The following is a 27,940-nucleotide window of genomic DNA, read 5'->3' as shown; positions in this document are numbered from 1 at the left end:
ATAGTTACATAAGCGTCTCAGTGCATAAAGTTAGTGGCTTTTCGATGAACCGTAACTTTATTAGTGATTGAATGTATAACCGTATCGATTGGGTATGAACGTTGTTGCGTGTATTTCTACAAAATCGTATAATCACAAATGATCTGGTCTCAGCTAACGTCACTCGTGGTGGATGTTCAGGGTCATCAGGTAAAGATAACAAGCAGTCGCGTCGCGTTGTTTGCAGAATGCGGGCAGCAACGGTGGGTTTCGCCGGAGTTTTATTGTTTTATGCCGGTTGAAATTTGTTTCGGCTTTAGAAATCTGCTTGCAAACGTGTGGCGGGCGGAATAGTACTGATTCGTACACCGTGTGTGAAATTGTTTGTTCTAGTACCGAAACAGTAAAGTTACCTAATACGAGAACCAGCTTATCTCTGTTACAGAATTCCCGAATATTTTAACGATGAAGTTTTGTTTCGTAACTAACCTTGTATTGGTAGATTTTCTATACATTCGTGCTGAAATCGATTAGCTGCCGGTATGAGCAGATTTTGAGACGTTGCGTTTCCAGACGTTGATGAAAGCTTTTCAAGTGGATCTATTAAAATGGTAAATAAAGAATTATTGTTATCACTATTGTCGTGTATGGAACAATAAAGTATATAATATAGTTGTTCTATATAATTCTATATTCAACATAATTATGTTTTATATCATTAAATAATATTTATATTTATTATTATTATTATATTTATATTATATTTATATTTATATTTATTATTATTATTATATTTATATTATATTTATATTATATTTATAAGCTACTATCTGGTCGATGTAGGAAATTTTTCCTTTCTTTAGTCACTGGGAAAATGATTAATGAAAATGATAAGATCTACAACCTAATTCTATATATAATTACTTAGTGTCCAATTTTGTTCAAATTTCGGGTCGCTGTGAATTTTCTTGTACTATAGTAAATTCTCTTCAATTGTCCTTCAACTTGTAAACAAAAATGGGTGATTTGGGAAGGGAAGTCTCGCGGCTCGTTTTTATAGTTGCCAATTGTCAACATCTATAAAACCAAGCCGCGAGGCTCGAATAATTGTATCTCCTCTTCCCAAATTGTCCATTTTTCTGTTTACAAGCTCTGAGGAACAATTGGGGAGAAATTACTGTGCTAGAAACTCATTTTATCGTCTGTGTATCTATGCAATCTTCGTTTTTATTTTATTATTAACATTTTTGTGGTGATCAAATTTTTTGTAGCTTGTTTCTCAGAATGATAAAGACTTCGAATTGACGTACACCTTCAGTTGAAGGTGAACGCTCTATTTACTGCAAGCTTTCTCAAAGACCTTTTAAAGTCTTAAAACATTGTTCAAAGGCGACAATAAATTCACCCACAAACCAATCAATTATTCGTATAAATATGATGTAGCGCCTCCTTCTTAAACGATTATTCAACAGAAAATTTTCAAGTTTCTTTAGATACAACTCAGAAACAGAAACGGTCCTCGTACGAAGGAAATTCTTCCTAGTTCCTTTCGTGGTAAATAAACGTTTGCGACCGGTCTTTTTGGTTCACCGTCGCAATCAGCTAGCGTAAAATCATGGTTTTAAAAGATATAAAACTTGACTCCTCTCTCGGCAAGGAATTTTTCTCTCAGACATTCCTCGGCTAAATGGATTATCCGAACCCTTGAACGGGACTCGGCCGTAAAGGAGCAAGATCAGCAAGGTCTCGTCGCAAGCGAGGGCAAAAGGTTGCAGATGTCGAGGCAGAAGCGTGCAGCCGCGCCCTGCAGCCTCTTTGTTGCTACTTGGATCCTGAATGCTTGCATCTGCTCGAAGCCTCGTTAACAGTTCACGCTAATGACTATTCGTCGACGCTAATTCGTGCTTTCTGCACTGTCTGTCTGCTCCGGAACACGGTTTCAGTTAGTTTTCCTCTGTCTCGCGTGCACCGATCGATAATACACTCTCGTTTTTACTATGGTTGAATAGATGATGCGATAACCGATATCACATGAATCTCTGTATGCTTACATAGTCGGATTTAATGTGTAATAAATCTTTATTTCATTGAAATGATTTCGACGGAAAATAAAAATGCCATTGATTTAAGTATAAATTTAAAGTTTACGTAAACATTTATAGACGAATATAAAAACTTAGTTACATGTATTATTGTTAAAAATACGTGTTGGATATAAATATTCAGATAAGTTGCTTATTACGTTCGCTTATTATTATGATTAAAAAATTAATTAAATTACAATAGTTCAAACTGTGTAATACTACCTCTGGTTGAAAATATTCGATCAAAACTATGAATGTGATCGCTGGTAGTATTATTTGAGCGCTTATTGCTAATTAAAAACAGTATTGTGAAAATACTGTTGTTAATACTATAAAATATTAAAAAATGTTGAACAAAGATATTAATAAAATGACAAACAGTTATGCTTTTTTCAAATGCAAACTAATGTACTTGTATACAATTAAATAAAGCGTGAGAAAACAGAATAATTTGTAGTACCTCATAACGACGAAGCTGAGAATAAAAATTGCCAAAATATTGTTCATCGTCATTCGACGATGATCGAACCATCTTTAAAATCAGTAATGTAACGATGAGTTTTATGATTGCGTTCAATTTAACCGTTAAGTAATGAAAAATAAAAATTGTCCAATTGCAAGAAATAGAAATTACGAAAAAATGAATCGCTTCTTTCAATAACTTCAGTAAGTTGAAACAATGCAACATTATTCAATTCTCCAATATCTCCAGAATTTCGTAATATCTCAGCTATTCATTTTTGCTGTAAATGCATCACAGTCTAACGATGATGCATTTACGTTCGATTTCCGAACTACTTTTCGCCACGAGTGTAAAAATACCTCTCAGATTTTATAGGTCTATCGCGTAACATAAAATTGCCATTACGTTACCGCAATAAAGTCGATGAAGAAAGTCGATGAGATAACTAAACCAAGTTTCGTAGATCCGTGTGGATTTGTCGTTTCAAAAAGCTTCCCGACAGTAAGAAGAAATAAAGATCGGATCGGCCTATTTGCTGCGCGAATCCGTGGCCGTGCAATTATCGAATGGGGCGACTGTGATTTTGGAAACCGGATGGAACGCGTGACATCGCATCGCATCGCATCGGCATCGGCGTGGCCGTCCAGTGGAAAATGAAGTTTCGAAACCGGCTCTCCCGCTCGATCGAGCCATAATCAGAAGCCCGCCGGTAATTACGCTAATTGCGCGGAGCTCGTGCGATGTTTACGCGACGCGGGACCGACAAGTCGCTCGAGTCCTGCGCGTCCGTACGAGCGAGGGCTGATAATGACGAGAGTGTTGATGTGCCCGCTGAAATTAATAGGATTCAATCGAACGTCGACTACGTAATTATGTGTCGTTACGGAACGATACGCGGCGGCCGAAACTGTGACGGAGAGTTTGTGCCACGGCCGTGGAACTCGCCGGAGACAGCTGGCGTAGAATTTACTATTATAATACGTGGAATTAGGTGACACACGGGTGTCGACACGTAATGCAAATATTGAACCGACCAATACGCTCTCCGTTATTTAGGAAAATCTTCTGTTTGTCTCGAAATAATTTGCACGGGCGTATTTGCTTAACAATATTCACTGTTTGACTTCATCGTCGCACGCCATTTTGTATGAACAACGGATAATACGTAGAGCAAATTCTCTCCAATTGTCAACCGGCTTGCAAACAAAATGGAGATTTTGAGAAGAGGAGATACGATCATTCGAGGCTCGCTGCTCGTTTTTATGAATGTTGACAATCCTCTTCCTAAATTGCCCATTTTTGTTTACAAGCTTAGGGACAATTGAAGAGAATTTACTTCGAATTCAAATTTCAATAGAATCTACAACAAGCGAAGCTATGGCAGGTGCTTTGTTGGCGCGATTAATTGAATTGAATTTTAATTGAAATTTAATTGAATACATTAGGTGCGGAGATTAATTAATTAGTCTCTGAGCATTTTTTTCATCATTTTGGGAATTTAGAGTTTAGTGTTCGAATTTTAATACTTTAATGTAAGACTTTTGATTTTATTCGTGGAAAATTGCTCTTGAATACAGAAATGATTTACAGTGGATGAAAGGTGAATGACTCTTCTGCAAATAAACAGTAAATTAATTTTAATAAATTTCCAAATAAGTCGTACATCTAATATTTGTAAGCGTGGGAGTTGATATTCGGGGATTACCAGTTTCCTTGTTTTATATCGAGTGAACAAATTCTATCGTCTGCAAAATTGAAAATCTATAATTTCAACTCAAGCGTTATTAGTATTTTCACTTGGAATTACCGTTTATCTGCAATGTTACACTTAAATTCCAGGAAATTTGATTTCCTTCGCGAATGTCTCATCGAATCGGAAATTAAATGCAATTTTCTAAAATTCAGTTCACGTACTGTAATGCTCACAATCGTGAATCAAGTGATTTTGCCTGCTACAAAAATCGAATTAAGAATCTCCCCCTCCCCCATTTTCCCTTCTTATCTGTGTGAGAAAAATTATGAATGAAGGTAACAGCGTCATGAATATTTGTCTCAGCAGTAACCGGATTATCAATACTAGTTCGAAGATAGTAACAACAACGGAAACCAGATAATACCGTTTCTATAAATATTTAAAAGTGGAACGAGCGGTTAAACGCGTTTGTGGAATTGTCATCAATATCTTGGCGCTATCAACAGATTAGAAAAAGTTACAGTCCGCTATTAACACAAATTCCTTTTGTGACAGTTTTCATTGCAATTGTCGTATTATACAGAGTGGTATACCTTGGGCTGTTTTTAATAGCTTAATAAAAGAATGTTTCAAACAGAAATGCATTGATATTAAATGAAGATTTTATTTCTTGTTTTTTTTTGTTTTCTTCATCACGTCCTTAATAAGGGAAGTCAAATTCAATACGTCACAGTTACATATTTCATTCGAATTATTTGATATTATAATGATGTAATTTCGTTTTCGAATTTCTCATCTACGATTTCGTTAGTCACACATTGATATCCTTAGAATAAATGAATCGGTTTTCCACGCTAACATGTAAATTCATCTTACATGAAAAAAGTGATATAAATGTTTAAAAACATAATATAATAAATGCACAATCCAATCTAAACTAAATATTTTGTACAAATTAATTAATTTATCAATATATGACAGTTTTCATTCCAAATAAAAGCTATTCAAAGAACGATTCTCATCATTTCCGTCACCGTATGTTTCGTTTTTTATTTATTTTATCTGTCGTTACTAGACTGTGGATTTTATTCGTGTACGACAAAAATTGCTAAAATTTAGAACAGTAAACAGATTGAAAAGAAATTAGTAATATCTCCATATTATTTTCAACTTACTAAATTTGTCAAATAAAGAAGGAAATTTCTACTTGCCTACTGTCTATTGCAATTTCCAAAGGAAATCTGTATTTCGCATAAAGATCCGTAGTCTGATCATTACCGTTGAATCGCCACAGTATTTACACAGTGCGCTCGCCGACCACGATGTCTCCGTAGCGAACGGCATAATCACAGAGAAACGGTGATCAAACGATCATCGGTAATCGGCAAATGACAAACTAGACGAGTGACTGATTTAATCGCGAGCGCAGGCTGGGGTGAGGGATCGACCCTAAATCAACGTTCCCCGGAACCCTCGAAGAATCCAATTAATCGAACGTTTGTCGAAACAAGTCCTCTCGAAAGACGTGTGCTCGCACGGAGGCGGCGCGTCGTTGAAACCGTTTCGAACAGCTCGGAAAGTCAATTAACACGGTGTGAAAATAACGAAGTGGCGACGAGAGGCGCGCGCCCTTCGGCAGGATCGCAGCGAGCCGCTTCAAAGGGCATTGTTTTAACCTTCGAACGACGAAACTCGTTCGCATGCGTGTTCCCTGTGCGCTCGCGAGCGCAGAGGCGTGCACGGGGGAGGAGCAACCCTGAAGGCTCGTGATTCATCGGCGCCTCTAAATGCCGAATTCCACTATTATTTATAGCCCGAGGCTGGATAGAACTGTCGGCGCAGAGAAAGAACTTTTCGCGAAACAATCCGTGAATTTAGCCCCATCGCGCGGGTAGCAGCGATGGAAGTTAACGCGCTGCGTGTTCCGCGAATTTCTCCGCAAATTCCGTCGATCCGCTTTGTCAAGAAAAATTTGAATAACGGATATAGAGTGTTGGCGGTTTGGTCTATTTTTTTTATTAGAATGATTATTGTCGTATTCTACTTCTTCTGCTTTCATTTTCCTTTTTTCACGTCGCATCGACAGGTGTATTACGACAAGTATGTAACAAGGATTTTTAGGATTTCAGAGCGGAGTTCTTTCGAATACATAACAAAATTTTAAACAAGTAAATTTTTAATTGAGTTTTTCATTTTTTCGGGTAACGTATACAATAATGTGGAAATAGCAATTCTGTGGAAAAGGTATCATTAATAGCTCTCTCGCACACAATGTGTTAATTTGTAAATTTCATCGGTGTCGGCGTTACAATTGGATTTAATGCATTAACACACAACTATAAAAACCAACCGCGTGACTCGAATAATCGTATCTCCTCTTCCCAAATCGTCCATTTTTGTGCGCAATCTCGGCGCGAATTAAGGAAAAATTACTGTATTTCCAAGCGACGAACTCATCGTGTAACATGGAAAATAAAGTATGAAATGGAATAAAGTGTTTTTATAGTTACACCAACAACTATAAAAACCAACCGCGTGACTCGAATAATCGTATCTCCTCTTCCCAAATCGTCCATTTTTGTGCGCAATCTCGGCGCGAATTAAGGAAAAATTACTGTATTTCCAAGCGACGAACTCATCGTGTAACATGGAAAATAAAGTATGAAATGGAATAAAGTGTTTTTATAGTTACACCAACAACTATAAAAACCAACCGCGAGACTCGAATAATCGTATCTCCTCTTTCCAAATCGTCCATTTTTGTGCGCAATCTCAGCCCTAATTAAGGAAAAATTACTGTATTTCCAAGCGACGAACTCATCGTGTAACATGGAAAATAAAGTATGAAATGGAATAAAGTGTTTTTATAGTTACACCAACAACTATAAAAACCAACCGCGAGACTCGAATAATCGTATCTCCTCTTCCCAAATCGTCCATTTTTGTGCGCAATCTCGGCGCGAATTAAGGAAAAATTACTGTATTTCCAAGCGACGAACTCATCGTGTAACATGGTAAATAAAGTATGAAATGGAATAAAGTGTTTTTATAGTTACACCAACAACTATAAAAACCAACCGCGAGACAAGAATAATCGTATCTCTTCTTCCCAAATCGTCCATTTTTGTGCGCAATCTCAGCGCGAATTAAGGAAAAATTACTGTATTTCCAAGCGACGAACTCATCGTGTAACATGGAAAATAAAGTATGAAATGGAATAAAGTGTTTTTATAGTTACACCAACAACTATAAAAACCAACCGCGTGACTCGAATAATCGTATCTCCTCTTCCCAAATCGTCCATTTTTGTGCGCAATCTCGGCGCGAATTAAGGAAAAATTACTGTACATGTATACGCACATAGAAACAGCATTATCTGACATTACGAGATTTCTCTTTCGATTACATCCAAAATGTTTCGGATCGAATGAAATTTCTAGTTCGTTGAAATTCTTGCTTGCCGGGGTGAAATTACTCTCGAGTGCAAATAGTTAAGCTAGTTGTAGATAGAATCCGATAGCGATTTTCCAGAGAATGAAACGCGAATGAGTTTGATACGCGATCCAATAACAAACGTTGTTTCAATTGAAGGTGGTTTTCGAAACTATGTGCAAAGCGTTCCCCTGGAATCCAAATAAACCAGAGTATCTAGTAATATCTCGTACCTTTTTTCAGCATCGCGCACAGCTCATAGCATCGCAATCAAAACACGAAACGCTGAATCCGCCGAAGCCGGTCGAACCGCGGCAACAATCCGACTTAAAATTCTCCGAACGATCGTTTCGCCGGTTCCGGATCGGAAACAATAAACGCGTTCGTGTTGATTAAAAATTTTCGCGGTCGGCTCGGGGAAAGGGAGAGCCGACCCAGAAACGAGCAAATCGATATATCGGGGCGCGGGTTACTTCGTTTCGCGGACCGTCATCTCGACGACTTTTCTAGCAATTCGGGACGCGTGTAATCCCGATCGTTGCGATCTTCCCTCGAGAGACTTGTTAGCAGCTGCAGATCCTTTAGCCGCTCCAACGAGCCTCGAAACTCGCATAATGTTCTATCGCCGTTCGCGGCAAAGAGCGTGCATTACATCGGTCGATCGTTTCACGTTTTTTATTCCCTTCGTTTCCGGCGCAAATGCGTCGAGAGTTTTATGCGCGACTATAGCTGTCCGAAAAAACGGGGAAAATATCGCCAACCGTTTTGTTCTCTCGCTTATGTATGCGCTCGATAAAAGCTCGCAATATCCGGTAAAATATGTATCGCGACCTTCATCGCGATTCGAAACGTCGAAGCGTTTCGATGAAACTTTTTTGTTTTACTTGCTATTAGACTTTGCTAATGGAATTTGCTCTTTGCAAATTCACGCATGAATTGTTTCAATAATTATTAGAACACTTCACGGCCATTGACTCACGTGCGCGACGTCAATAATCTCGTCGTTTACGGACAAGTGAAATAATCTATTCAAATGAATTAGTTACGTGAAAAATAAGTTCATTAATTTCGTTACGCGTTGTCCGAGCCGGCATATTCGCTGTAATAATTATTTTGGTTTCATTTGATACGATGAAATAGAAAAAGATCGATTGCGGAGGTTGCAGGCTGGTTGGATGAGTTTTTGTTTATTGCTATACAACACTTTTTTGCGAAATTTAGCGCGAGAACACTTCTTGTAGACGCGTATACGTTCTCCGTAACTGTGAGATTGTAAATATTATTTATTAGGTTGGCAACTAAGTTCCCGCCGTTTTTAAAAATTTTAACATTCCGCATGTCATTAAATATTTTTGACACAATGTTTTAAATCATTCGAAAGAGGATGTTTTGTTCTACTGGAATATATGTTTGTTTTTTTTGTTCGAGTCAATTTATATTAATTTTCAGATCATTAAAATGAAATGTCAAGTTGAGAAAAATGAGCATTTTCGACGCCTTCTTCCTTTTGCTTTTAATCGATCAGTTTGCTTTAATCAATTTTTTAAATTTTCTCCCTTGCTGTTACAACTTCTTCCCAACGTTCAACAAAATTTTCAATACCTCGTTGGTAGAAATCACCCGGTCTCGACTCGACAAATTCATCCAAGCTCGATGATTTTTGTTGTTGTCACTTAAAGCATGCGGACCCATGCTCCACACTTTTGAACCTTTCCTATCGAGTGAAGGTGCTTCTCTATAGCAGTGTGGAAACATTTCATTTTTTCTGCCAGTTCCCTTGTCGTATGACGCGAATTTTCGTGCAAAAGTTGGTTTAACACGTTGACTGCCGCATCACCCGTATTCGGGTGGCAGCAAAAGTTCTCATCAGGCCACGTCACCCGTAATTCGGGTGACGCTGATTTGACTACTTACAAAGGATTTCCGAAAATATTTCGACAAATATTCTACAGGAGGTAATGAGACTATTGAATTCTTATAAAAATGGTTTATTAAAAAAATTATTCGCAGTGTATAACATTCAAACATTCTCTGCAAAGTTGAGGTTGATCAGGACAGCTTGGACACAAAGTTGTTTGTTTTTTCAGATATGCTCGTGCCTCTGATCGGTCCATTTCGTATCTTTTATTTGAACTCTAGCTTCCTCGGTATCATCAACATTTCTTTCTTCTTCCATGACCAATTCTCGTAAAATCTCGTCAATAGTATCTTCATAACATTCATTATCACTAAGAGATTATATTTATCAGTATCCAAATCAGAATCTTACGATGTAATTTTATTTATGCTTCTCCTTCCTGGCAATCCGATCTCTTTTCATTATTGAAAAAAATAAGGGCAGAGATTTTAAGTTATACCATTCGGTACTCGGCAAAGATTCCAACTGTTCATGCAGGAACAGAAACAGATATGAATTAACAGCGCACGCTTCCTATAGCGGCACGGGTGGCCTGTAGGAGATTTTGTTGTAAATACGCGTGGCAGTCAACGTGTTAATCGCTCTTCATCGAACTGGACTGGACGGCCAGAACGTCTTTGCGTCTTTGAGGTCAAAATTTTCATTTTTGAACTTAGCATACCAATCACAAGCGATTCTTTCAGCTATGACACCCTCTCCATACACAGCACAAATGTCGCGAGCAGCTTTCGCGACCTTAGAACCTTGATTAAAAACAAAAAGGAGGAGGTGTCGAAAATACTCATTTTTCTCAACTTAACATTCCATTTTAATGATCATAAAGTTAACAGAAATTAACTCGAACAATAAAAGCAAAACATAGATTCCGGTAGGACAAAACATTCTCTTTCGAATGATTTGAAACATTATGACAAAAACATTTAATGACATGCGGAATGTTAAAATTGTTAGAAACGGCGAGAACTTGATTGCCAACCTAATATTTTTATACAGACTTTACTGAAAGCTAGTCTTCACTTAATATGCAAATTATACATTGTTGCGTCCGTTTCACCGCATTCCTTTGTAATCGCTGCAAATCATAATTAAAATAGCATTAACGAAAGATATTCTCACGAGATTTAACTCAATGAAGAAGCGTTTAGCGAGAACGCATAAATTGCTGAAGACGGTTAAGGTTATCTTTATGTTGCGCTCATTACGCGTATCTTAGACATCAGAGATGCTTGAGAATGATTTTAGAAGGGTGTACCCAGTTTTTATGGGCAATTTTGCGAAGATGGAGCTTCGCTACGCTATTTGTAGAAGTTGTTATTAACCAGACGTTTATTTACTTTCCTGTGGGTTTGGGTCGTTCAATTTACCATTCTGTCGTTATATATGTATATAGATAACAGTTCATCCGAATATTTCCATAGTCTCGTACCAAAAAACCTTGACGATAAAGAAAAAGGCCAGGTCATGATAAGATATTTAATTGTTCCATACTTAACGAGAACATTTTAATCGATGCAAATATTTATCTGATAACTAGACCGTGACCTTGTTACCAAATACAGATTTCGTACAAATCAGTTTACGAAAGTCGAGGCTTAATCAACGTGTACAAGTAAATTAAGTTTATCCGAAACTTTTGCTGAATGTGTTCGTTTCGTTCTTTGTTGCAGGTATGCGAGTGCTGTGAAATCATAACTTCGCAGTTGCCGACCAAGTAAAGGGAAACTAAGGTACATAAAGTGACTTCTTTGCCCATCGTAGAGTGTAGTTGCTTTATACTAAGCATTCTTTATTCAGACGTACGATTATTTTTGTCGAATGAAGAGAATTTTCATAAGATAATGATAAAAATTATGTTCACACACACACAGCGACTACAGAAGAGGTAAAAAAAAAAAAATAGATCATGGAGTAAGTTAAATATTCGCGTAGTTAAAATTTAGAAATTTGGTGAGAGAATAACCAAACGCTTACAAAAAAGTCCTAATTGAAACTTACTCAATCACTTTATTACGATATTTACTTTTGGTTTTTTGTTGTTTTTTTATATTCGCCGCTAATAAAATCTTCCAACCGTATTTAACATTAGATTTACGGAACTGATCAAAATGACGGGTCACTATTTTTTTAATTTACGATTTATCGTAACTCATATCGTAAAGATACGTTTATGAGTTATTTATTGAATTTATATATTACTTACGGCAAATGTTAAAGTAATACTTGTTAAAAGTTAGAATAAATGTCTCATTGTTACTTTTATAAGCTAATATAAAACAGCTGTTTTTTGTGCTCCGTAAATCTACAATAGTATTAATCAATAGTAAGTTAATCTGAAAAATATATATTCTATGTATAAAAATCAACCGATGTCATAATTGAAGTAGGGAAGAATGAATCGATCTCAGACTTGAAATTTCATATTGTAAACTAGAATGCCCACTGATGGACGATCAATAACATCTTGTCAATATTTCAAGGTCCTCAATATTATCTTAGCGATCAATGTACATGTATATTGTCACTATTATTGAACATTCGCAAGTCAGATTGATGTACTGTCAATAATATAGATCGCACGAATACAGTGCCAATTTCTCAACAAATCCAATATTAACCCCTTAAAATTTGTATGTGAGTATAAAACAGTTTATGTAATTCAAAACTAAGTAACTCAAAACAAAATTTTTGCATACGAATCAATAACGAATTAATAAATTCAAAGAAAATCATGATCTTCTCGATTACGAAGAAGAAACAACCGAAACATATTTTCACGACGTTGTGATTGGAACTGATGATGTTATGAAATCTATGAACGATGATGATTTCAAATCCAGTTAGAAAATTTATTGCAAATTTTGAGAAAAAAAAATTAGCAGACTATCAACGCATTTCAACGAAAAAGTCACGATTTCGTTAGTTCCTTCGCTTAAATTGATTTGTTTTTCAAAATTCTGTAATCAAAACCTACGGAAATTGATGTACTCTAAATTCTCCCTAATTGACGCACAGATTGTACCTAAATATGGACAATTTAGGAGGAGGAGATACGATCGTTCAAGCCTTGCGGCTCGTTTTTATCGTGTTTATAGTTGTTAACAATCTGTAATTATAAAATCGAGTCGCAAGGTTCGAACAATCGTATCTCCTCTTTCCAAATTGTCCATTTTGTACACAATCTGGGTGTTAATTAGGGAGAATTTACAAAAATTGATGTAGAACAAAAATTGTCATAAAAAGATTTAACTTGCATGGTACTAGATAAATCACAATTTTATTGGGAACATTTCAAGCTTGACATAAATTTTCCTGGTGAAAAAATCCCTTCCCTTATTCTGCAACGTAGCAGCTTTAACGTAAAAGACGTCATCGCTTTATCTCATTTCTATCAAAAGTTCTACTTTTCCTGACAGTTGAACGTGCATCGATCATCGGGATTGCCCCGTTAAGAAAAATTCGTGAAATCGCGATGTAATTATATTGATCAGACGAACGCTCTATCAAACGAAAGAGAAAATTGAATGGAAGGTGAAGATCGAGGGCTGGCAAGAACAATCAATCGAATCGAGCTCCTTTCGACCGCGTTTCCGTCGGCATAAGACGCTGGAGGGTCCGCAGTGCGCTCTCCAATTTCCCTGTGCCAGCTAAAAGGCAAGACCGTTTCCATTTCATCCCGCATTTTGAGTTTCCCAAGCCTCCGCGAGAAGCCTGGACCCTTTTCCCAGCCCTCGGATATATGGAAATGTAGTCCGTCAATATTCGAGTTCGGCGACGAGTGACTCGACCCTCTCGCTGGATCCTTCTCGACTTCATATGCATTCGACGCGTACCGAGGCCACCAAGAAATTCATCGATGCGCCGGGCTCGATCGATTTTTCATCTCGTGTTACCCTGTGTGTCGAAACCATGGCGCCCGTTTAATGGCATCGCGAACGTGCACGGAATGTTTAATATCTACCGGCACACCAGCCACCATTGTTGTCCGCTAATTTTTTATGAACGTTAGAATCGCACGTGGCGTAGTAACGTTCGCACGGCGCACACGATTCGCTGTGGTTACACTGAATGTGAGAACGACGCTGCTTTTTTATTTATTTACCCAAAGCTTTTTAAGTTAACGATAGCGAGATTTTACTGATGAACGTTCACGTGTTATTTGTGAAACAAATTTGTTACTTGGGACAAATATTACGACATAAATCGTTAAACATCCGAATAAATACATTATTATTATTATTATTATTTATAAAGTAATAAAAAATGGTTGCTTTTAATACTCCGTACACCTATTGCTAAGTAAGAGTTACACAGCTGTACTTAATTTTCTCAATTATTGAATAGATTTTTAATGACCTTGTTAATTTATAACTAACTTATAATTAATAACGAATATAATAAGCGAATTTATAAGTTAATTTAGAATTAGTAACTAATATAATCACTTTAAAAGTAAAATTAGTTTGATTTTGAACTGCCGTCTTGTAACCGTCGTTCATTTCTTATTCTCTGATATCGAATCGACACAACGGTAAAAAATTAATGACTGCTTGGAATAAAATGCACCTTCGTTGAGAACGAAAACGTAAAGTAAGGCGAGACAATTTTCAACATTGATTATTCACGTTCGTCAGTGCTAATAAAAGGATCTATTGATTGTTTCTTTAATTAAATTGACAGGGTCGGTTAACAAACTGTCCTAATATCGAAGGGTGAATATTGTTTACAATTTAGGATAAAGTACAAGATATATTCACAGTTGGAAAGCGTGTGTTTCGTTAAAAGTGGTTTCCTGGGAGATTACGTACGAAAGTTAACAAAATTTCACAGATTCGTATCCGGTTAACAAAGATATATCCGAAACGTTTACCAAATACGTTGTTGCACAATGTCATAATAAATTGCACACCGATGTACCGAAGTTTGACAACAGTGAAATGAGATTTGGGGAAACTAGGTTTTCGATATGTGGAATTGTGACGGTCATTTTCACGAACAACGCGTTTCCGCAATCAAAAACAGCGCGCGTTTGTTTCTTCTCTGTATAGGTATGTCGATATACATTATTCATTCTACATAGATCAGCAGCTATGCTATAAAAAAAAAGTTTATATTTATCATAAAACACCATTGATATCTAAAGCTTAAACTTTTATGACAGAAAAATTTAGTTTTAGTTCGATTTAGAGGAAATAAATATTAATAAATATAGGTGTAAATGTAAATATAAATGTAAAAGATGAAATATGATAAAAGATGAAATATGATAAAAGATGAAATATGATAAAAGATGAAATATGATAAAAGATGAAATATGATAAAAGATGAAATATGATAAAAGATGAAATATGATAAAAGATGAAATATGATAAAAGATGAAATATGATAAAAGATGAAATATGATAAAAGATAAAAGTTGATAAAAGATAAATATAAATATTTGTTTCATCGAATGTTTCGTGGTAGATACCATATTGACTATTGCAAACTTTCGGATGGTTGTGCATAACCAGAACTGATACGATGAATTTAAGTAATATGTATTACGGTGAATCTTATTTCACACCAATAACATGCCCAAGAGAGAAACGCGTCACGGCATGTACCTTCTGTACATAGATACTTTTGTATAATATCATACCGGAGTATGTGTCACGTGTCACGAAGCACCTGTGTCGTAAAAGATCCAGGATTTTATTGGATCGACGTGGTTGAAGTTTCATTTCTCTGATATCGGGCATCTGCGGTTTATCGAAGCTCTCTCTCGACAATATTTCAAAATTGTGCACTGCGCTATTTTAATGCCACTGATAAAAGAGGACCACGAAAACCGATAATCGAAAAAACAAAATTAAGGGAACTTCAGACATTATTGTAAACAAATCATGTAACACATTATGTAACGTTTATATAAAAATTGAGAACCATTAAGAATAAGAACCATTTCGATGATAGAACAGAACCATATTTTTTACGAACCATTTGTTTTATCAACAGATATCTAACCTCGATTTTCAGTACTCAGTATGTATCGCGAACTCGAACCGATGCAATGATAAAGCATCGATATACCGGAATGTTAAATATTTAGTTGTGCAAATTTTTTCTTCAAGAATAAGTAATGAGACTTTCGTGTGTAAATGCTAGATATAAATTTTTTGTATTACAATATACAGGGTATCCTAAAATGCTGGTACCTCCGGGAAATGAGGGATTCCCGAGGTTATTTGAAGTATGTTTTTCCTTAGCATAAATGCAATCCGTTGTTTTGTTTACGAGTTATTAATAAAAAACACTGACCAATGAGGGGCGAGCTCCGAGCAGAACTGGCTTCGGCCGCTTGTTGGCTTGGCCTCTCATTGGTCAGTGTTCCTCGTTAATAACTCGCAAACAAAGCAGCGAATTGCATTTTCACTAAGGAAAAAGTTACTTCAAATGACCTCAGGAACCCCTCATTTCCTAGAAGTACCATAATTTTGGGACACCCTGTATACTCTATTGGTTAAATGCGAGTCCATTTATACATAATAAGATTCAAAATGTCGGAATGATATTCAATGACTAAAAATTAAAACCAAAATTAAAACCAACCTAAAACTGAAGCATAGAACTAAATCATATACTCTACTTACTAATATATTACGATTAGGACTAAAGCTAGAGCTGAAGTAAATAAACAAAAGTAAATTGTGCGGCAAATTGCTAAGAGTTCGCATATGTTAAGGGTCTGTTAACCCTTTGCTCTCGAAGCTACTTCAACTGAAAATATAAAATCATTTTTCTAACTTACAGTATTTCTATTTTATATGAGAAAATGCATTTTATGCATATATGAAAATTGACTCTTGGGACTCGCGTAACAGTTACACTCTTAACAATTTTTCAAATGTAAACTTTGTTAATATCAAAATTATCCTAAAAGGTGATATAAGAAACATTAGTGGTGCCTCAGACTCGCCACTCCAGTGCAGAAGGTTAACAGAATTTTTAAATTATTTGAATGTGTCAGAAAAGGATTGTATACCAGTATTGTTTGACTGCGTACAGATTATAATAATTGTGTCGGGATGTTTTATGTTGCTTAGGGAGCTAGTGCAGGTAACTGAGATTTCGGGTTAAAATCGGGTCGGATATTTTCTTCGGGTTCGGGTCGGGACCCGAAACTTGTGGGTACCCGAGTTTGAAAATTCTAAAACACTCCCCAAACCTAAACGCGAATTGGGAAGTGTTTATAAATCCAAATTTTTTTAAAAAACTATCGTGTTATACGATTTTATACGAGACTTTTGCTGCGCGTTGGACGTAACAAATTGGCAGCAATATTCTACGATGGATATTTCTGACATTTTAATAATGTAACAACGCTTTATTGATTCTCCCGAATTAGCACTTGTAGGACTTCACGTATATATTCAGTGTTCAACGACCTTTGAAATACTCGAGACTACGTATATCGTATTCTTTTTCTCCAACGTAGGTATTTGTTGTCATTTCTTAATTTTCTTGGAAGAGCAAGTACACAAAGTTTCTTCAGTTTTTCTCTGAATTGAAAGGTCGGCTGTTTTTTGCGACGCACTATGTAAACAAAATGCTAATGAAATGTTTAAATATACTCTCCGATCACATTTTCGGGACCCGATATGACTTCGAGTACCCGAAAGTTTCGGGTCCCGACCCCACCCGACCCGATCAATGGAAAGACTCTGGGACACCTACAATGGCCCACAAAAGTGTTCGTACACCTTTTAAAACGCAATAACTATTTTAAAGCTGAACTAAATAACTTGAATTTTTTTTAATGATAGAGGGACTAGTCTACTACACGATGACTGATATGTTTTTTCTTCTAATTTTACTGTTACTTGGAATAACAAAAAAATAAAAATCTCTCGTTTTTTAACGTTTTTATCTGAGCCTATAACGAAAATTGAAAAAATGTCTTCGTAGATCTCGGTAACTTAGATGCATGTTGAAAATTTTGTCGAAATCGGTTCACGTTGTTACGAGTTACAACAAATTAAAATTAAAGTTTTATCGCGATTTTGAGCAAAAACTGTAAGAAATCTGCAGTTTTTAAAATCCTTCAATGCCTGTAGCTCGACTCTGAATCGCATGTAAGTTACCGAGATCTACAGAAGGCATTTTTTACATTTTCGTTACAGGCTCAGATAAAAAAATTAAAAAGTTTTTTCTTTTCATTCCAAATAATAGTATAATTAAAAAAAGCCATTTTTAGCCATCGTCTAGTAAACTAGTTCATCCATCACCTAAAAAAAAATCAAGTTGTTTAGCTCAGTTTTGAAAGTGTTATTACGTTTTAAAAAGTATACGAACACTTTCGTGGGCCACTGTACATAAAAATTGATCGGTTCAGAAAGGATGACAGAAATGGCAAATAAATAGCAAGGAAATCGAAATTGAAGTAGGTTACAACTGATCGCGAAAAGCAACAAGACTGTGGTAAAGAGCGAAGTAAAACCGAATCGTTGATCCATAAAACACACCTGCGTCGCCAATTCCAAACACAACAACGCTCTGAAAAGAAACTATTTATTCCCCCGAAAGTATCGTTTCTAAACGCAATGGAAATGAACAATAACGAATATGGCTGCACCAAAACCGTCCGCGAATGAAAAGCTTCTCTTCGCCATTGAGCCATTCAAACGCGAGAGCTTGCGTCGGAGCACTCGACGCCCATCCGGAGGAGCAATATTTCGACAGCGAGTCGAGCAACACGTAGTAATCAAAAATTCCATTTAGCTGTTGCTTCCGTCGGAACCGGCCGGAGGAGTTGGCCGTTCGCAATTCCCTTAATTACAAGTTTTAATAACCGGGTGTCGGCCGACTATTCTTCCGTGTTTTCCTCGGAACTTGGGAAACGCGGTCGGCCTTTGGACAAAAGAGTCGCGGGACTTCTCGGCGAGGCAAGAAAGCAGAAAACAGGCGGAACGAGCTCGACGGTACGGAGGAGGGAAGCGCAAGGGTGACGGTCCGGGGGTTGCTAAGGAAAATTAGATTACGTCTGGTCGTCTTTTCCACCGGTATTTTTTTTCACCGCGTCTCATCGTCCGATAACTCGAGATCCGTAGCCGCGGCGCGGCGCGGCGCGGCATAGCACCGGGAGCTTTATGCTAAGCGAGGGGCTTCATCATCCCGAGAGGCGACACGGTAACTCCCGAGTGTACAGGCTAAACACGGGCCGAGCTTTATTAAATCCAGTTGTGATTTAATTTTCTCACCGGCCTCCGGTGAAGAGGCTCCGCGATGGACCTAATGAAAACCACCATGTTCCGGCGCCCGTTTTCTTTTCATTTTCCTCTCGGCCGCCTGGCTGTTCCGGATAATACGTGGACGCGGATAATTATTCGATTACGACACTTTTAAAGCGGCCCTAATTGCACTTTAAACCGGCCGCCGAACGTATTCCACGGCGGCCGATCGTCACGGGCAGAGCCTGGCCAAGGGCGGTCTCGCCGTTGAAAGCTACGCAAATTTCGTTGGAAAACCCTTTTTCCGGGGGATTAATGAGCGACCGGGTTTCCAATGCTTCAACCTTGTCACAGGGGTGTATCTGCGCGGTGTTGGGCGACCGGTGCGCTGCGAACGGGTAAAGTGGTTTCGTTCTACACGAGGGAGTCGCGCTCCAAAATGGAGCGTCAAGGTTATTTCCTCGCTCGCGTGGAAATTGACATTGCGATGGCGCCGTGTTTTTCCGACTGGCAAATGTCACGGTGCCATGACCTCCACTGCCGCGTAATTTTCATGCGATTAGTGCACGCGATATCTATTCTGTAAACTGAATTATAGTTAAATTTATTAGCCCCTAGGCTACTATGGGCGCCTACAGGCGCTTAGAAATTTTGCGTTTGCGACACAGAGCGCCCATAGGCGCTCTCGACGCAGTTTGATTTTCTGACACGGAGGACGCCCATAGGCTCCCTGAAGATTTTATCGATATTTATCCTGATAGATCTTATCTCAGTTAGACGAGAAAAATAGGATTTCTTATCCCAGATCAATTGATTTAAAAGATTCTTTCTTTATTGTAATTCGGTTCGGAGAAATAAATAATATTGTTTTAATGTAGTGGAATTCAGTTTTTTGATTATTATATTCTATCACAAATATTATATTATTATATTATATTACATTACATTATTATATTATACTTAATATATATGTATATATATTATTAAAATTAATATAATATATATGTATATATATTATTATATATAATATATTATATTATTATATCACAAAAATGCATCCCAACCCAAAATATTCGCCGTTCTCGACATACATCGTAACTCAATTCCTGCCATATGGTACGCGGCTGGTGCGTCTCAAAGTCTGCCGTAGTCAAGGGGTTAGAGAGGGCGCTTGAGAAAAATGTGTGATTTCACACGAAGTCGATGAATTCTTAGGTGGGAATCTAGTTACTCTAAATTCTTATTATTCTTCTATGAAATGGCAGTGTGTTTGTCGACGGTGAACTGTACTCATTTATATAAGGTGCCAGATTGATGAAAATTTCGCGCATGATTTACAAGCACTAAAATTTATCTGATTCTGCTGGAAATATTATTAAGAATAAGGAAGTGTTAATCAACGTAAATCGTAGTGTAATATATTTATCATTACATCAGCCAAATTGTACTACTTACAGTCGGTGACAAATATAAGTGTCTTTTAGAACAGAATAACAGAAATATCATTTCAGATAACATGCTATAACATGCCTATTATCCCTTGTGAAATTACGTTATTTGAGATATTATTTCGAATAATATAATAAATATTTCTAATTATAATTATTAGAAATATTATTTCAAATAACATATAATTTTATTTTATAATTATTTAAAATAATTATGAAGTTAAATTTGATGTTTGGGACTGGTTTACGTCTGTTTGCTTTAAACAAATCATTGCGAAGATATCATAGAATAAAGTCTTTTTATTTATTATTATTTTCAGCATTATTTCTTTTGTCCTATTCGAAATAAGGAAATAACGAAATAATTAATTATTTGAGATCGCTTTATCTCAAATGAATCGATATTATCTTCATCTTCAAATAACGATCTGAAACAAATTATTTCAAATAGTTATTTTTTATTTACATTTTACATAAAACTTGCTGCTCACAACACCGATGCACGTAGTTCGTTACGTCTCTGCATATTCAAAATTTACACTAACAAACACCCACGATAGACCAAAAATTATTCGCAACGTTCCTTTCACCTCGTCGTCTGTTGCTCTAGTCTCGGTGGCTCCAGAATTGCGGCTAGAACAAATTGATGGGCGCAAAGGTTAAGCCGAAAGTTGCTCAATAAAGCAGGTAATAAAATGGCGAGAGACGCAAGAATTAGAGAACGCTGTCCCCCATTTACCCTCTCACGAGTCAAAGTTCGACCGAAAAGTTTTAGATCCCGCTATATAACGCCCTCTTCCCGTAACAAAAAGGCTATCGAATAGGGTCAGAGGACGTCCTGAATTACTTAGTAGTAAGGAGAACGAATTTCAGCATCGTTGGTATCTAGTCGATTACAAGCCCGTCCAGTGTCGTTGCCCGCGGCGTGGCGAGGCGCGACGAGGCGAGGCGAGGCGAGGGTTTTCTTCAAAGAGGAGAAGAGAGTGGCGGTTAAGGTCCCCGGGGACAAGGAAACTTAAGCTAAACGGAGTATCCCCGAGGCCGTCGACAAAGGGAAACAGCATCGGGAAAAGTTCGGAGTCCGGAGACGCTCGGGGAAAAAGTCCCGAACGCGATCGTCTCTTTACATCGACGAAAATGCCAAAGAAAAAGGAGCCGTTCGGTTTCTTCCTCGGCGGGCAAAGAAAAGCACTCCGGGAATGCTCCGCGGCAAAGCTAGGTCCCGGAGTCAAAGGTTCACAGTCATGCAAATACCTGACCCGGTTAACGGCCGCGTCCTTCTCTTTCCGGCGATAAAAAGGGGATAACAACGGGAACGAACGAAGTCGACCCCCGTGTAGCTTTGCCGGAGATGTCGCAAGAGCGAACGATGTCGCTGGGAAACGGACTCTCGGGATCTATCTGTCGTTGACATTCGAACTGTGTCGGTAACGTCAACGTCGCCCGGAGTCTGTTGAATATGCCTCGGTAAGAGCTGTCTTACCAGTTCACTCTTAGCTAAGATTCCGTGTATTTTCTTTCGCTTTCACGAATTGCCGAAGACGGTTGTACGACGCTTTGAGCACCGCGTCTTTCAGAAGTAGCAGACGAAATTATTTCGACAGATTAGAAAAGGAGTTTCCGCACGGTGTTTGGAGCCGGTTACTGCGGCGTGACCGATTGCTGCACCTTTGGCTTCTCTTCGGACACAATTAACTTTATATTTAACGAATGAGACGTATTTAACAAGAAATCTACCGAGCAGTAGCGATAATTGTATTGGCTCATGTATGAGCTGTAAACAATTAAAGATCGTAAAAATCGCGCCACTTCCTTTAATTACTAATAAAACAATTAAATGACGAAAAACAAAAAACCACAAAACACATGCCCCAGTCTAACACGAGCCTAACTAGTTATTTTTATATTTGGCCCGTCTGATGCATCACGGCTCTCATTTCTGGCCCGATTTTTGACCACGTTTCTCAGACGTGATAATAATTTCTGGCCCGATTTTTTGACCACGTCTCTCAGACGTGGTTGTAGGACAAAGTGTTAAATATGTTTATTCTTTTGTGTCGTTTATTTTTATGACTTTTTGTTCATTAGTATCAGCATTAGGCAAAGCGTAATCCGATTACTTTTGCAACGGTTAAACTCCATAGGTTGATTCGGTTACTAATCTACTAATCTACTGAGCAGTAGCGATAATTGTATTGGCTCATGTATGAGCTGTAAACAATTAAAGATCGTAAAAATCGCGCCACTTCCTTTAATTACTAATAAAACAATTAAATGACGAAAAACAAAAAACCACAAAACACATGCCCCAGTCTAACACGAGCCTAACTAGTTATTTTTATATTTGGCCCGTTTGATGCACCACGGCTCTCATTTCTGGCCCGATTTTTGACCACGACTCTCAGACGTGACAATCATTTCTAACCCGTTTTTTTGAGTTATAGGACAAAGTGTAGGACAAAGTGTTAAATATGTTTATTCTTTTGTGTCGTTTATTTTTGTGACTTTTTGTTCATCAGTATCAGCATTAGGCAAAGCGTAATCCGATTACGTTCGCAACGGTTAAGCTTCATAGGTTGATTCAGTTACGGTACGTATCTTCGTAATCACGTCCTGCGGCTATTATTCAGGACAGTTCAATAAATTGTAATCGACAATTCCATAAAGAGGACTAATTTCAGTTCGCAGCGGAATCGAATCGACAGTTGCCAATCATGCTCCAAATCATCGACATCAATATGTAGTGATGTGTGTGTGTGTAATCGGATTACATTTTGCCCTATTTCAATCGATGTCTATCACGTTCGTTGGGCTGAAAGCCCGAAAACAAAAGCGACGATTCTGTATCGATATCGTAGAACAATACATACTTATTTTTTGTATGATACACATTTGCCGTTTATGATGTTCAAACGTGATATGTTCGTATACGAAATTAATTTGGTCAATTCATTTGGTGAAATTCATTTTGTCAATCTGAAACGCGTTGGTTTGCAATGTGGTGCTACGAAATTTATTTCCAACTGTATTCGCTTGTGGCGTGGACGTCATCGAGTAAATACAAGTATTTCAAAAAAAAATGAAAGGTATCGTCAGTTCAAAGGGAGAATCAATTGAATTGTTCGCTCGGACGAAGTCCCTTCTTCCTTTCTTTTCACAGGTGATAAAGTATCGATCTGAAGTAGAAACCCTACGCGATCGTGAAAAACGAAGCTCGCAGCGTTGCATTCCGCCGGTTACAATTAAATTTAATTTCTTTATCGAGTTTACCAATTAATTCGTCGTAAATCGTCTATACAATCGCGTTTCCCGTAATTAGATCCCGAACGCAGTCGAGCCAATTATTTCAATGATGAAGTTACCTCGATTCGAAGCGATCGAGGCAAAATTACCTTTAATTTTTCTCTCTGTCTCTGTCTCTCTCTCTCTCTCTCTCTCTCTCTCTCTCTCTCTCTCTCTCTCTCTCGCTCGCTCGCGCGCGTTAACATCTACTGGATTGCTGGAAGCGATCGTGCGTCGCATCGAGCTCCAACTACATGCGAATCGCTCATGTGATTGGTGCAGTCGCGCGGACGGATCGAGAAACCGTAACAAAAAATTCGCTAATCCAGCAGAGATAAACGCAAGTTCGCTTTACGACGACGCGGGTGCGATCCATCGACAGAGTACTGCGTCGGAATAGACGGAATAACATATCGTAACATACTGTTGCAGCAACTAATTGGTCATACATCTTCGTAGTTGCATATTAAATGCGTAACAAGCGAGCAACAAGATATTTAATCGTTTAATATTTGCAAAGTCTTTCTGGATTGACGTTAAATCAAGGAGAAAATATGAAACACAGTGTCTAGAAAAATTGGAATTTAATATGTATGTTCCAAGAAATGAAACTACGGATAAATTTGATTTTCTGAGAATTTCTCAGTGCTGTGATTCGGCAGTGAAAGCGTTCGAAGGGAATCTTAACATTTGTACGTACAATGGGTAACGAAGATATTCGAACACTGGTATGACTTTTATTTTCTACGCCATACATTTAAATAAATATACATTGAAGAGAAAAAATACTTTACGGTATATTAAAGTAGAGTATACAAATGTCAAAATACAACAAACTTTCGATTTAGTGTAAAACGTTATCTACGTAATTAAAAAAATATTAAGGAACACCGAATTTTTGTGCAACATAATTATTCGATCGCCTTATAAAATTTAGTCGAAAAGTTATAAAAATATATTTTTTTATTAATTTTTATTACTAATTTTGTACCTCCATTGTTTAACAACATGTTTCACATAACCTTGACATTTTAGAAATAAGTATTTATTTAAGATCGATGTCGTTTTTTTATCTCTATTTTACACGATTTTATGATTTGTTTATAGTATGTATGTTTTTTGTTGCAACTCGTATGACCGAATTCACTTCATACGGATAGACAGTCGTGACTAACGCACGTGTAAATATAATTTGTTATATTAATTTGTTAATGCATTTGAAGGAATTTGTAAAATTAGAGTGCAGTTTTGGCCTATTCACCAGCTAATATTGATGTAACATGGAAAAATCGACCAAAAGTGCATTCTAATTTTACAAATTTCTTCAGATGCATTAACAAATTAAGATAACAATTTATATTTATGCGTGAATACGAGTATAAAGTGAATTCGGTCATTCGAGTTGCAACAAAAAACGTACATACTATAAACAAATCATAAAATCGTATAAAATAGAGATAAAAAAACGACATCGATCTTAAATAAATACTTATCTCTAAAATGTCAAACTTCTTGAAACATATTGTTAAACAATAGAGGTATAAAATTAGTAATAAAAATTAATAAAAAAATTTATTCGAATACTTATGTTGGGCGAAAATTCGATGTTCCTTTATATATTTTTAATTATGTAGATAACGTTTTATACTAAATCGGAAGTTGCTAATATACCTTATTATCCACTTTAATATACCTTATTATATACTTTAATATACAGTATTTTTTCATTGTACATTTCAATACATATTTATTTAAATATATGGCGTAGAAGTCGAAGTTATACTAGTTATACTAGTTCGAATACTTTCGTTACTCACAGTATGTGTAGCTACGTGCGGTGCGGTGTCAAACGACACGATTTACGAGGTGACCTAATATTCTAATTAGACTGCGGATCTCTATGCAAAATATAATTTGTCCGCATCAATTGTAAGAAGCAGTAAACGATTAGAAGTTTGTTTCCTCATTTGAAAATCATAATAAATCATGATAAAATCAACATTCTTAAATTTATTTAATGGTTCCCTGCTGTTCCATATTTGTTTTACCAATTGTTCTCTGTAAATGTAGCGGAATGTATCTGTATAAATTCTGCAGCAAGTGCAGATGATTCTTGACTCCGTGTCGCGCGTTATTCCGATCGGATCGCGATCGAGGAAATCGCGAATAGCGAGCAGATGCTCTTCGTTGCCCATTGATCCGGCATGCGACCACGTTTCAAGGAGGCTGGCAGAAGTAGCATGTTGGTCGGGAGCCACGGCTGAAAAAAAGAACGTCCCTCTGTTTTCCGAGTCGAGTCGCGACACGGCATCTGGAGGAATAAAAGCTGAGTAAACCCGTCTTTCGTGTATACAGAGCATGGATTATGGATGCAGCGGCGTCACGTGTGCCGGCTCTGTTCCCTGAAAACGCGAGGCTCGTTCACGATGAAAAATTCACGGCCGATACACATCCGGACGAAACTGTTCTTCCTCCTTTTCCTTTTTTTCTTTCCATGGAATCGATCGAGTCGAGGGTCTGGATTGGTCGTGACGCGCGCTGATAAACGCGGCGTCTAATATTAGCGACGACCGCCTCTTATCTCGTTAGATACACCGAAGTCGGTTTAATTGCGCCGATCCCCGCTGCTTTCTCGATCTTGCTCGCCTCGCGGCGCTTCCCGCGATTCTCGGAGCGATTCATTGTGATCTCGGTTCTCGTCGCTCGAAGATCGATCGATCGTTCCCCGGCTGGTCTAGTGAGAAATTCGCCGAATCGGGATTCCATTGTGTTCCGGAGTGATCGTTCGTTTGTGCTCGAATGGTGGACAAAGAAGTTCGTGAAATCGAGTGGTTTACGTGAAGTTCGATCCTTGGGAATTCAGATTTTATGTGCGTACATCGTCGAAGCGATTGTTCTTTAGCTGTGAATTAAGGTAATTGTTGTTTTGGATCTAAAAGTACTTGCGAAGGAATCGTATGTATGTTGGAGTAATGCTTGTTTTGTAGTCACTTCCGAAATACAGTAGTGTGAATAATTATAGACTCGATGTAACTTTTACGTTTTTACTGATATTTAAGCGAAAAGTTAACAAAAGATCGTATTTGTATATTTCCTTATTAGAAATAATAAAAAATGGAAATATACAAATATAATCTTATTTTTTTTTGGTTTCTGTTCAAATATCAGTAAAAATATAACCGAGACAGCCAGTATATTTGAAAACAAAGCCTTAACACTAGATTTACAAAACCCGTCATTCTGACGGGTCACTAATTTTTTAATTTACGATTATTCATATCGTAAAGATACATTTATGAGTTATTTATTCAGTTTATATATCACTTACGGCAAATGTTACAATAACACTTGTTAAAAATCAGAATAAATTTCTTATTATTACTTTTATATGCTAATATAAGCTGCTTTTTGTGCTACGTAAATCTAGTGTTAGCAAAACACCATATTTTTATATTTCTCTATTAGAAATAATGGAATACAGAAATATACAAATATGGTATTTTGTTATGTGTGCTATAATTATGCACACCATTGTATATTGTTTTCGTACATGTGTCGGCAGGCTGGAAATATTGTGAATTGAACTGTGTTTTTAAAGCCAGATTTAGAAGCCTTTTAAACGAATAAATAAATTGCTAGTCGAATGAATTAGTTACGAATCGAATGGATGAGCTTAATATTAAATGGGGCAAAAGTGTCAGTATTTTGAGAAAATATGATTATCTAATGATTTTAATGGAAGCAATCCAATTTTGGAAGAATTTGATAATTAGTCGAAGTGATCGCTGGTCGGGGAGATCTTTTTAATTAAATAGGAAGTGGATTGTGACATAATTGTGAACGCGGTCCTAATTCCGAATGATTATATTGGAATATCGAGCTCTCCTAAATCGGCACGCTTTCCAATCTCGCTTAACGTTCTAAATTCGTCCAATACTGTCAGCGACACGAAAAAGAAGAAAATATAGGTCTAGAGTACTTATAATTCTCTGCCACTGACTCGGTGTCACAGAGTCGAGGGTCTTATACAGCTAAAAAAAATCGAGGTTTATAGTCATCGAAGACCAATACAGAGGCAGCTGCTGCCCCGCGAACGCTGCTTAAGAACCATCCCCGTTCAGAGCGAGTAAATAACTATTATAGAAACAGGACAACGAAGAATAAATAGAAAGCCGAGCAAACTCAGTGGATCGTGTTCGAACGGTACTTCGCCTAAAATTATTCTTTTGTCCACACGGAGCCAAATTATTCCCTCTATTGTAATGCTTCCACTATATTATGTCTTGAAAATTGATTGTTCAAGTGATTGGTTCAAATGTCGAAAAGTTATATTTTATTTATTTGTCGGAAACACGTTGACGAAAGTGCATAATAGCGCGTAATTTAGTAATGACATTTATTTAACTTAAAAGAACAATTTATCCTTCTCATCAAA

At 37.2% G+C, this 27,940-nt stretch overlaps 1 protein-coding gene across 5 annotated transcripts in view; it reads left to right on the top strand.

Moving 5' to 3' along the window:
• The window catches only part of LOC117218790 (uncharacterized), a 156,932-nt gene that overhangs the window by 69,711 nt on the left and 59,281 nt on the right, over positions 1-27,940 (top strand). Inside the window, exon 2 of one of the 5 annotated variants that reach the window (XM_033467435.2) lies at positions 11,237-11,296. The exons of 3 other annotated variants lie outside the window; for them this stretch is intronic. The gene's annotated coding sequence lies outside the window, so the exon portion shown is untranslated. Of the gene's footprint in view, positions 1-11,236; positions 11,297-26,179; positions 26,420-27,940 lie in introns of those variants that run through there. One more of the 5 variants, XM_033467434.2, reaches the window with a different exon arrangement.

This window comes from Megalopta genalis, chromosome 8 (assembly GCF_051020955.1).
Source record: "Megalopta genalis isolate 19385.01 chromosome 8, iyMegGena1_principal, whole genome shotgun sequence".
In the NCBI taxonomy this organism is placed as follows: Eukaryota; Metazoa; Arthropoda; class Insecta; order Hymenoptera; family Halictidae; genus Megalopta; species Megalopta genalis.
Note: the sequence above shows the minus strand (reverse complement) of the source record. Positions and strands in the feature narration are given on the sequence as shown.